The sequence below is a fragment of the Plectropomus leopardus genome, chromosome 10 (genome assembly GCF_008729295.1).
Source record: "Plectropomus leopardus isolate mb chromosome 10, YSFRI_Pleo_2.0, whole genome shotgun sequence".
Classification (NCBI taxonomy): domain Eukaryota; kingdom Metazoa; phylum Chordata; class Actinopteri; order Perciformes; family Serranidae; genus Plectropomus; species Plectropomus leopardus.
The window spans coordinates 22,181,420-22,192,828 of NC_056472.1; positions in this window are offsets into that span (position 1 = coordinate 22,181,420).

An 11,409-nucleotide genomic window follows, 5' to 3' on the forward strand; every position below is an offset into this window, starting at 1 on the left:
AATCACACACAGTCAACCCAGCTTCAGGAAACTGTGAAAAAAATACAATGATAATATTTCAAATTTGGATTGAGGCTAATGTCAGATTTTTTAGAAATGTTTTTATTATGCATGTAAGACCCTAAATTACATATTAAGAAAGTTTTGGTGATTTAGGCTTTAAAAACAATGCATTTGGTCTTTGCAAGTGGAGATGATTCACGTTTATCTGACAAGAATTGAGATCTAGCTGTCAACCGAAATGTATTTGAGGCATATATTAATGTCAGGTGTGAGCAGGCAGACTTAGAGCTCTCCACTTGTGATCAGATCACCAATGGGTAAGGTGGCTTGTTAGGTAACCACAGAAAAAAAGGAAGAAAGGAAGAAAAGAGTTGTTAATAGACTGCTGTAAGTAGACGTTAAAGCTTAATCATTACAGCCTTTTTGTGGGTGAATCACATTCAGTTCTGCTGACTGTCGAGTTAGCCCAATGAGTTATGTTTCAGTCTCTTCATGCGTCACTCCAATGTGAATTTATGGACCTGCCGCCAGTTCGTGAGTCTTGATCTCTGTTGCTGACCTTGATTACACACCTACACAGGAATGTCCGCTGATAGCTTATCAGCCTGGGTTAATATCCCACCTGACTGCTGTCTGTTTGCTCAGATCAGAAGGACTGACCCGAAACGAGCTCAGTCCACTTAGTCCTGCCTTTACATCAATACTAATCATCCTGCTGAGGTGAGGGGGGCTCTGCCTCAGCTCTGACGAAACCAGATAAGACCATTGAATGTGACAAATTCAAAGAATGTGTGTGCCATTCAAGAGGCACAGCACATCCCATTTGTCATGCATACAGATGTGGTCCTCCCAGTCTTCCCTTCACATGGTGTTACAGGAGTACAAAGGACTGTTTGCTGACGTCTGATAATACACCACTGAGTCAGCTCCACACAGATGAAAGAGCAATGACGCAAGGGTGTTGGGTATCACTCTGGTAAACAGCAGGGGGATTGGAGGATTATAGATGTTGGACTTACATGAAAATGAGTGAGATCATCAGAAAAATATACTTAGGGTTCAATTTAACTCTTGATCACAAAGTAAGGTGCTGTACCTTGCATCCAAATGTACTCTTGTTGCTCATGACCTGATGTTTTCTTATAGTTTATTATTAGATCTTTGGATTCATGATTCATTCTGTCATTGTATCAACAAAGTCAGTCAGTCAGTCATTTTCTGTAACCGCTTGTCCTCGTAAGGGTCGCGGGGGGGCTGGAGCCAATCCCAGCTGTCATCGGGCGGAAGGCAGGGTACACCCTGGACAGTTCGCCAGACTATCGCAGGGCCGACACATATAGACGAACAACCATACACATATCAACAAAGTATGTTTCTGAATTTTCAACTTAAATAAGTATTCAGAGTGCATTAAAAGCATCAAAATGTTGCTTGTTTATTTAAAAAAAGAAAGAACCAGGGAAGGATCCACAGACCTTTCATCAGAGGTATTTGCCAAGCCCTGAAATGTCCTCAAAGAAAGGAGAAACACACACATGATTCAACCTCTTTCTCAATCTCAAAGAAACGTTCTGTACCTGTCATCAAAACACCTTCTTGTTGCTCATGATCTGATGTGTTTTGTCATCACGTTGTCATTGTATCAACAAACTTTGTGTCGGAAACTCTGATTGAAATCTATGCTCTTCTTTAGGAATAGAGCCCGGACTCACTCCCAGGGGCGTCAAAATACGCTGTTTCAGCAGTGCCTCCTGCTTGATTACAGTGATGCTGGAGGCAGCCTTTAGCGTCCGTATAGGATCCACTGGGCTTTCAGCCAACTCCAGTGTAAGCCCATTTGTGTCATTATTAGACGTTCAGTGTGACTGATGCAGTTCAAAAAGCACAGGATTTGAACCAAGGAGACCAATGTTTGTGTCCCGTGTAAAACTAAAAGTCAACTTTGAGTTATTTTTTCACTTCAGTTGTTATTAAGTCGACACTTGATTAACATCCTACACAATCTTTCTTTAACCCTGGCAAAATAGTTTCTTGCCTAAACCAAACCGACGACCTGTTCTTAGTCACGTGAGTTGCCCCTTGGCACAGAACTGCGACCAAGGAACCCAGTGTTTGCATCCAGCAAAAAAAGAAAAGTCAGCGTCAAAATTTTTTGTCACATCAGTGGTTAGAGAGTGGTTGGAAACTCATGTGCTGTCAATCACCATCTCAGCAGTAGTTTTGTTGCCTAACCACCAAGTCATGTGCCACTGACTCCTTCTGTGTCAAGATACAATGCAAAAGAATGCAAACAGCAGCATTATGATAATGTGTCTACCCAAGCGTCAATATATGACAAACAGGGATGAGATCACGTTGCAAAATATCAGTCTTTTAAAAATTCAAAATCTGATGTCTCGTTATTAGAATAACAAAAGTTTAAAGTTGACTCCCTGGGACCCTACACCTGGACACCTGGAGAGAATCAATGATGAATGTTGAGGCCGGGGTTTGCTTTAAATGTTTGTATGACCTGTTACGTTTGAAAGCCCTGATGTTTTTAGCTGTTCATAACAGCTCACTTGAAGGTGAGTAAAAAGCCTGCTGACATATAGGACATACATTCCTCTGTGTTTGTATGATTTTCCCTTGCTTTTCCCATTTTCGCTCTTATCTCTGCACATACTCATCTCATACATCTTCTTCTCTCTGACATTTTTCACCTCCCCCAACATTGGTCCCTCATACATAAATATAGCAGATTCACCAACTCTTTTCAGAATCAGATTCAGATAAAGAATGTCTGAAAATCATCTTAGATGTGGCTCAACATAAAGTGCAAACTCAGACAAAAAAGGTGTTCCTAAAAAAACAAAAAACCCCAATAATAAAAGCAGCACGCCCTGAGTTGCGGGGGGGTTGGGGTTGGGGGCGGGGGGTTGTTCCTTCTCATTAGTATGTGTAAATCTGTAAGGATAATTAAAATCTTAAAAAAGTGTTGTGTTTTCGTGGTCGTAGTCTTCTGCAAATATTATATTAATATATCCTGTGTGTTTATATTTCTGACTGTGACAGCACCCCTGTCTTGTTTATTTCAACATTCATAAAGCATACAGTATCACAGGATAATGTTCAGACCATGAGCTGCAACAAGCCAATGCATTTCCCAAGTATTTCCTCTTCCTGCCTTTATTTATCTAGGTCAAAGGTAAAAATCCTTCCCCGAAGACTACAGCTTCCTCCTGCTGTAAATCTTTTCCCAGCCTCAGACCAACCAGTATCGTTGGTGTCAGCACTACAAACAGTGGGAGGTTAAGTTTCAACAATATTTGAACAGCATCTTATCTGCACATTAATGACATCAGTGCTCTTAAAGTGAGGGTCAAACATGTCAATGACCTCTGTTTGTGTTATTTATTCTTGCACAGGTTTGATGGGATATTTCTTCATGGGGTGAGTGCTCACGCAAACTAAGTGTGAAACATGAAAGTTCAGCACTCGGTTATGTGAGAGATGCAACAAATCATGAACTTTCTAAGTAGCAGTAGTATAAAATTAAAACTACTACTATTACTACTACTACTGATAATAATAATAATAATAATAATAATAATAAGAAGAAGAAGAAGAAGAAGAATAAGAAGAAGAGAAGAAGAAGAAAATAATAATAATAAGAAGAAGAAGAAGAAGAAGAAGAAGAAGAAGAAGAAGAAGAAGAAGAAACTAATTACACATTTATTTATGGCATTTTTCAAAACAAAGTTACTAAAAATAAAATAAAAACAGACAATGATAAGTATACTATAGTAGTTTATTGTAGCCTATTTACGTTATCAGTTTTTTTAAATGAAAAAATGACCATAAATGCACATATTTCAAGGCTGTAATTTCAATAGCTTACTCATTTATGAATATATTGAAATCAAACCTATTCTCATGTGTCTGTGACATCCTGTCACAATGTCCACAGCTGTAAGTGTTTTTTACAAGGCCCTTATTGAATCTCTTACCATCATTATCAGTGACCTAATACCTTTAACACACACATTTCAAGGTTGTACTTTCAATAGCTTGCTCATTTATGAATATATGTCTGTGACATCCTGTAACAACTTTCATAGCCGTAAGTTTGTGGAAAAGAGCCCTCAGAAAATGTAATAATCTGTATGATGCAAGAAGCAGCAAGGTACTTTAACACTATGTAATCTGGCCCACATTCAAAACAGTTTAGATACCCATGGCCCTGGGTTAACAGTTTTCCTCAGCAAATGGAGTCTGCTCAGTTCATGACAACTTAAAACTGAAGCTCCAGAAAAATGTGACACAACCACAAGTCTTTAAATCGAAACTTACTGGTGTTGCTCATAAAGTTTAACAGCTGGATTTTAGAGCTTGGTTAAGTGCTGGTGGTTGTCAGAAAATGTCTGTCTGCTCTATCTCAAGAACTTCTTGTTCATTTATGGTCTTTAAATTAAACCTCAGTATTTTCTTTGTCAATTTCGATGCACCACTTATTGTATTTCATTAAATGTAATTACTTTGGGATTATTGGCTTTATTTGTCAAATAAAAATGTATAATAACCGTTGATTGTTTGTTGTCAGCAGCAGCACATTATATGCCTTTTCGACATATGTGTATCTATGATAATGTGGGATTCTCCATCACTCTGTGGTCATTCATCAGTATGACTTTTCCCTTTCTTTTCTCTTCTCCACAGTCTTATCTCAGGGCTGCACCTGCTGAGTCTTCTTCTGACTTTTTTTTATCTCCCCCTTCTTTGGTCTCATATATATAGATGTATTGTATTGCATGAGATTGAGGTATATCCACTGTGCCATTTGTGATTTTGTGTGATTCATTGTGTCACTGTAGAGAGGAAGTACGCTATATTGTCTCACACTCACTCACTCTTTCTCACTCACACACACACACACACACACACTGTTTTACCATCTGTTGTTTTAAGTGTTCATCATGCTTTTGTATGTTGCTTTGTCTCCTATGTTGTCTCCTATATTGTTTGCTCTTTCATCACATTGTTAATTTCTGTGCATGACATCAGTCTTTTGTCCACAATAGACTGTAGAGCACCTGCAGCATTTGTTCATTGGATTACAACACATCAAACACTGCACCTGCCTCCATCTATCACAAAAACACAACACTACGGAGATATAACTCTAAGAGGAGGTCATTAGTCACTCAGTGACGTGCCCTCCAGGGAGAAGATGGCGATCATCGAGCCCAGCAGTGATGCAGTCTTTCTGGGCATGGTCGAGAAGGAGGAGGGGGCTGGGTGCTGTTTGGAGGTGACATCAGTTGCTTCTGACGCCAGCACAGCACCAGCTCTTACACAGGAAGATTACAATTACCAGCTTTCTTTCCTTCTTTCTTTGTCTATCTGAAGTCTGTTTATGGGTTGTTTTCTCTTTTAATGATCATTTAATGAGCTTGAATGTCATAAAAGGTCAGAGACAATATTTCCAGAGCAGTTACATATATGCATATAACCCTCTTTGTTTGTTAAGTACCCTTTTTAAAATCTTATTTAAGCCAGAGTTTCTCAGGAGAATTAAAGCTGTTTAACACCAAGTACAGATTTTTGTCTCACATTTTGTATGGAAAAATATAAAAACTGCTTTTGTGGGTTCTTATCTGCCTTCGGACCATTCCTGTGGGGGTAAATATATTTGGCTGGACCACGATTTTTTGGGGCATTTTCACCTGTAGAAATATATGTTTGACCATCCTTCATTCAAACTGATGTCACGCCTTCAGGTCAAAGCCAACTTGCTACCAAAAAGGGGAAATGTCCTATCAAGAAGTTATTGCAACAACTAATATCATACAACAGAGCGACGGCTTCAACTAAAAAACAAAGGGAAATATATGGCTTGAGATTACCCAGCAGCTGGTACACAAGTTGTTCACTAAATATGGCTAGTCACAACAGCTTGTGTTAGCATCATATTTGGGGTCCATTTCGTTTATGTATTGTGTATTTAAAGTTAATATTTTTTTGTTTTGTCGAGTGGACAACTCATTTTCTCTTCTCAAAATAAGCAATTTATCTATTTTGGTCCATTTAATTTTTCACCAAAATGTAACACAGCAATGCAGATAATCCGCACTGGACTGGGTGTATTTAGTTGCGAAGTTTGTATTTTGTATTTCCGCGCTACATTTTTGCATTGCACTTGTGAGAGCCTGTGCTCAGTTGAAAAGACTTTTTGCAGTGTGTTTAAAACTGTTACATTGCAGCTTTTTGAATATGGCCAGCTTGTGCATAATGTGCTGTGGTTAGAATAAAACAGTGTCAAAAACACTGACAATACATATATCTGTAAATCAAATAATTACAGCTTGCATGGATGGCTGTGGGAGATTCATGTCGAAGGGTCTGGCAAGATTCCTGGGGATCCTTAAAAAGTCTTAAAAGGCATTAAATCCATTAATCTAAAAATAAGGCCTTAATTGGTATTAAAATAAAGGATAACTAATAATAATAATTTACAGAATCCCTCTTGCATTAACATCACCAAAAAGTCATGATTTATTGATGTCAGTTAGTGATTTTTTTACTTCAATTCTGTCTGTTGTAAAATTGGTCCTCAATTTCATTACAAGTAGCAATAAAAAAGTCTTACAAAATCTTAAAACCCCTTTTCTTTAAAAATAGGAACCCTGTAGGAACCCTGGTCTGAGAAAAGTTGAAGTGTTCGGCTTGCTTTGCACAGTTGTTTAGTGTCCTGTTGTCGGACATTTGCCTCGGTTGTTAATGACTGTGTTCACATTCACTGCACCTGTCTGATGTCTTTAACACTTTTTGTTTAATAAAGACTGACGCATGCTGTCATATTTATTTGCTGATGTTCGTTGACATTTCTGGCTGTTCATCACTTCTGTCCCTGGAGTTTATAGTTGTGTCATTTGAGTATGTCATTTGAAACGTCAGTTCACATTAAACAGATGGTGAATACGTCAGACTGATGCAAAAGGCTCTTACTAATAGATGAATAATGGCAGGCCAATATATACACATATTCTTATGCAAATGGAACTTAATTTAAAAGAAAGAAATGTTTTGGTGAGTGTTGTTTCCTGTCTATGATCTGCAGCTTTGTTTACTGTTTTAAAGCAACTGACAGTTTTTTTTTTTTTAAATGCCAAATTTCTCTATTTACAACATAACATACTATTATTTTTCACACAGGGGGCAACAAAAAAAATGGAGATGCGAATCGGTATGAAATGTCCCTCATCAGCTGAAGTTATGCTCATGTTACTGAACTGAAACTGAAACTGTGCTGCAATTTTGACGTTATTTGATTGATTTGACCAATAAGCTGACAGAAAGTATGTTTGTTTTCTGACCACTATTAACTATATTAATACAAAAAAAAATCTGTCTACAATGTTAAAATATATGGCCAGCAATATTCAGTATTTTCCTTACTGTCAACAAACCCCATGGAAAAGCCAAAATCAACAATGTAGTTAATTGTCTGTGTAGCCTAAGCCTGAAATCTTACTCCTGTGTGTACCAAAGACCTCTACTGTCATCCAAAAATAATTAAAATACATAGAGCAACACTGTCTCGCAAACAATATTCCTTAATTACAATGAACATGAGCACTGTAGTTTATTTTGAGTCAGTCCCCCATGCCTCAAGTGACACAGGCGGCTACCGAGCCCGACCCCAAACAAACCCCAAAGAAATTCAAACATAAGGGAAAAATGATCCTTAAGTCCTCGCACTGCAGTTCACCTTGTTTTGTGCTGGTGAAGCACTGGTGGGTATGGGGGAGTAGAGTGTATGTCAGAGGTATTAGGAGTGAGAGGAAATGGGAGGGCGAAAGCCATTCAGGGTACAGCATACAAAAAAGACAGAAAGAAAATAGATGTTTTTGGTACTTCTTAATATTTCTTGTTCGCTACGTTGTTTCACTGTTTATTCGTGTTGAGGGGGAAGCTTGCTTATGGTGCTGAATGTTCTAGGTCTAGCACTGACCGTCCTTGTGTCTTTACAATATATTCTCACTCCCAGCTTGTCAAATACCAACACTTCAGTGATGTCGGCGTCACACACAAAGAGCCACCTTTCACCTGACATGCATCGGGGGCGGCAGTTCGTAATGCTGGCAGTTTGTAACAGCGCCAGCAACTACCGAAATATATGGAGCTAGAAAGTCTCTATAGTCCCTATGTGTGTCAAAGGAAAGATTTTAAAATCCTTTTACTGGTCTATAAAGCACTAAAGGGTCTAGGGCCTAAATATATTTCTAATTGGCGTATGCTATGAAGCATCCAGACCCAGTTTCTATGCTCCTGACCAACAAACTCCCTGAATACCCGAGGTCTGCTGAAACCGGTAACTCATTTAAATCAGGGCTTAAAACACCTTTGTTAACCTACAGCTATTTCTTTTCTTGCTTTGCTTCTTTGATTGCCTTTAACTCTTTCAAACCTGGATCAATATAAGTTTCTTGTGTTTCGTTCTGACGACATTCACAAGCATTTAAAGCTTTGAAACCCAGGCAAATTGGTTTGATTTCTTTTAGAACCACAGCTAAAAAAGCGATGAGCAACTTGGCATGAGATGCCCCGAAAATTGCAAAAAATTTGGAAAAGTTGACAAGAAAATGAACTACAATTTTGTAAAATAAATAAATTAATAGATAAAAAATAAAATGTAAAAAGACAGAACCTTATTTTAAAATAATAATAAACTATAATTGTATATTTAAAGTAAATTACATTTACATTTTAGCACTTTTTGCCACCAGTTCCTTTTCTTTTTATTTTATCATTTTTCTTTTTTGTGTGTGCTAATTTTCAGGTAATTTTCTAGTAACTTTTAATAAATGCCTTGCAAATTTGAGGTAATGTTTTAATTGTGGAGGAGAGATTAAGTCAATTTGGTCAGGTTTAAAGGGGTTGTGTTTGAATGCAATTTTAATGATTTCTTAATGTATTGTCTTTCATGTATTTCTATGCCCCTGTAAAGCAATTTGAATTGCCTTGTGTCTGAATATACTGTATAAATAAACTTGCCTCACATTTTCACACAGGAGCCTTTCTGCTCACTTCCTGTGTGACTGTTAAGCCAAACCATGATGTTTTTTCTAAACCTAACCACATGCTTTTGTTTCACAAGGAAGTAAACATAAAAAAAAGTGTTCTACCTATATTGTAAGTGTATTTTGAAAAAGACAGTATGCATTTAACGGGCAGAAACTGTACATTTCCTGTAACGAAAGAAGAGTATTTTCAAAAGAAACAATGCATATAAGTGACGTAAATTGAGGCGCCATCCTGGAATGTCAACAACAGACACAGGAGTGTACCTGGCATGTCATATTTAGATCCACTGACAAAGTGGTGGTAACTGACTGCTACAACAAATGTGGATTAATCCACAGCGGAAAATAGTCCCCAACAACTGCACGTTTTACTCCTGTATGAGTGATATTTGCAGAAAAGGTATTTTTGGAGATAACTCAGCCTTTTTAAAAAATTAAATTGTAGATATGTGGAATACGTCATGCCGTATATGAGAAGATTTACGTCATCGGAGGGAAGTACTTCCAAAGTGGGATTCGGCCTTTTGATGGTATTTAGCAATTTATATTAAGAGAGAAAGTCCCCATGTCATTTTGCAGCTTTAACCTTTGTGTGATTAAAACTGTGTCCCATAAACCCCAAGTAACGTCAGAGGTACACACTTCCAGAGCTGCAGCTGTGCATAACTGTTAATGCTGTGACCATGCAGAGCTACATGCTGCATTCAGAGAGTTTGACCTAGTTTGTAAACAGCTTTTGCTTTGCCTGTTGAGGACACACACACACACACACACACACACACACACACACACACACACACAGATGCCTGCACACAGAGCAGTGACTGACAACAAACACAGTGTACTGTATTTTCTCCTCTTACATGATTCTTTTTTGAGATCAGAGAGAGGAAAGAACAGTAGGGAGAGAAACATGAAGTACACTTGATACAGATATGTTTTTCCCTTTTGAAAATTCAACCCCCGAGCAGGTCCAGCACATTCTGTTTTATTCCATCTTTGTGTTTTTCTTCTCAAGTTCCCAGAAAATTAAGGGTGGGAAGTTAAAACCCCAAACAGTAGACGCCACTCTACTCCCTCCCAAACTAAAACAATAAACGGCATTTATGAGTCTGCAGCCCGGTGATTTCACACCCTCATGCACACTTACGTTTGGTGGTAGACACATGCAGGCTAAAGCCAGCGTAAGCCTGTCTTAAACATGACATGACACCTGTTATAATCACTCAGCCATGTGTGCTAAATGCCAAGGAGGATTATAGCAGATGTCATGGATTATAGAAGCTTTATGTATGTACGTGGATGAATCTTCCCCTGTCACCTCTGTGGAAATGCCATGGGCAACCACTTTAATCTCATTTGTGTGTCTGTGTGTTGTGTGTTCCCATTGTGGAGCGTATCAGCGTGTCTGCAAAAGCAAACATATGGCTCCTTGCAGTGTTTTTCTTTCCCAGTCCTGAAGCCTGTCTGGCTGACTCTCATAGTATTGCAGGGGGGAGGGAAGAACCACAGCTGCTGTCTGACGTAAATGCAGCACAAACGCTCTGTTTGTGCGGTCGCAGCCCCTCTGACAGCTCTAACCAGTTAATGGCTTACCTCACACTCCCTTCCTCTCACTTCTGCAGTGTCGCTAAGCCATGTGATGGATGTTACAGTCAAGTCTGAGCAGATGCTGAGAGCGTATTGACAGTCGGAGTGGAACATAGTAACAGACCGTCATCTGTCTGTAATGATGCCAGTTAAGGCTGCTGTGTGTATAAGCTTCGGATTTACGTCATTACGCAGGATGCTGGGCCAAGACACAGCAGGACCTCAATTAAGGGTCCTCGACCGACCTCACAAATGAAGTTCAGTTTATTACTTAATGGTAAAATAATTCAGCCATCAAAAACATCTGCATAACAGCTTTGAGTGCAGTGGAGGAACTTTCTGAGGTCTCAAAGAATCAGCATAACCTTGGTGATGCCCTGAGTTTCTTCTAGCGCCAAGGGCAAGTCACATTTCTTTACTTTTTTTCTGTCAAAGTGTTGAGTATCACTGCTGTAGACTCTTGTTAAAGGAAACCCTACGATACCAGCTGGATGCAGGAATGGACTAATGATAGATGCTACCAAGTTGCTTTGTGGGAAGTGTTGTTAAGATTGAGCATTTTTAGAGCTTGACCTACACTCGGGACTAAAACAGTGACACAGAGATTATGCTTTAGGGGCGCAAAGAAGTCCCCCCTTTATATCACCCCTGCACTTTTACACAGAAATAACCGATGCCGGCATCATGCCGCTCCTGTGTGTGATTATACACTGCATCTCTGCATTCTGTGATCAAAGGAGACATGACAGGT